This window comes from Orycteropus afer, unplaced genomic scaffold, assembly GCF_000298275.1.
Source record: "Orycteropus afer afer isolate SDZICR_OR568_19922 unplaced genomic scaffold, OryAfe1.0 scaffold00487, whole genome shotgun sequence".
NCBI lineage: Eukaryota > Metazoa > Chordata > Mammalia > Tubulidentata > Orycteropodidae > Orycteropus > Orycteropus afer.
Window position 1 is genome coordinate 1,268,408 of NW_006922074.1, and position 1,527 is coordinate 1,269,934.

Here is a 1,527-nt window from a genome sequence, read left to right on the forward strand (position 1 = left end):
AGGCCCAGCCAAGTTGACACACAAACATAACTACCACACAGCCCTTGGACAACTGGCCATGGAACACCAGAGGGGCAGCATTCACCTGGAGGGAAAGCGGGACAGACAGGAGGGCAGCTAAGAGAGCGCAGGGATGGGGGGCAGTCACAGGGAAGGGAGGGGAGAGTGGGCTAGGGCTGGGGATGGTGATCCAGGAGCGAAACTAACGTACGTGGAATGTTGACTCTAAAACAAGTTCTGCACGGGAGAAGGAAGGGCTCTGTGTATGCACAGGGAGACAGAGCAGGGGCAGAGGGCGTGCAGGGATGGACACAGGGGAGAGGTAACTATGGGGAGGAGAGGGGAGGGGAGCTGCTGCATTGGGGTAAACTGTGGTCAATGACATGAGACAAAGTACATGTGAACTGCTGTATGGAAAGTGAATTTACTCTGTAAATCTTCACCCAAATCACAATAAAAAATAACTAAATAAAATAAAACAAATTCTGCTCTGTAAATTTGCACCCAAAGCACACACACACACACACACACACACAAAAAGAGCCAAGAGACCAAAGAAATGGCCCAGAGTGGTTCTCTGTGACATAGTTTTATTGGGATTTACTTACAGGGAGTCCAGGGATGGATGGGAGAAAGAGAGAAAATCTATGCTACCTTAAAGCTACAGGCAGTTTTTATACTGAGGTTTCCGAAGTGGTATCTCTACGGAAGTAGAGGCACCCTGCCAGGCTTACACGACCTTCACCGAGGCACCCTGCCAGGCTTACACGACCTTCACCTCTTACTCCCGCATGCTTATGTTCCAGGAGGTACAGCTCTGGGTCCAGATGTGCATGTTAACTTTCTTGGGGTTGTTTCAAGGCCTGCCTTACAGCCTGGCCAGACATGCCTGCAGAAACAATGTTTAGAAGGAGGCAGCCTGAAAGGGACCGTTGCCATCTGTGGGTACGCACTTACCCTATAAGTTTAAAAAAAAATAAATAAAAAGGAAAAGAAAAAGTTGATAGATGCTGATCTGGGTGAATCTGTCCATTTTATAGCTGGGCAAACTGAAGACCGAAGAGAGAAAGGAATGTGTCCCAAGGCCCACAGGAGTATAGCGCTCACTCAGAGCCAGGCTGGAGCCTCGGTCTGGTGATCACAAGGCCCCTTCCACTACCCTGAACTCAGTCCAGAGTTCACTGGTCACACTAACTGGAGGCTGCAGCTCAGACTTTTGGAGCCCGCATCTGTTTATCTGGCTGGAGTTGAGGAGTCCAAGATTCTACTGACCAGCTGGCTGGCTGATCAACAACCAGCCTCCAGCTGGCTCTGAAACACCCCCGGGAAGGGGCAAAGGGTCATTTACTGTGAGATTTAGGTACAGAACTTAAACTTTAGGGGCAAGTAAGGTTACAGAGTAACAAATTAACCCCTACTCTCAGAAGCTGGGAAGCAGCTCTGGTGGTGCTGTGGTTAAAGCATTGGGCAGCTAACCAAAATGTCGAGGTTCAAACCCATCAGCTTCCTTAAAGATTCACAACCCTG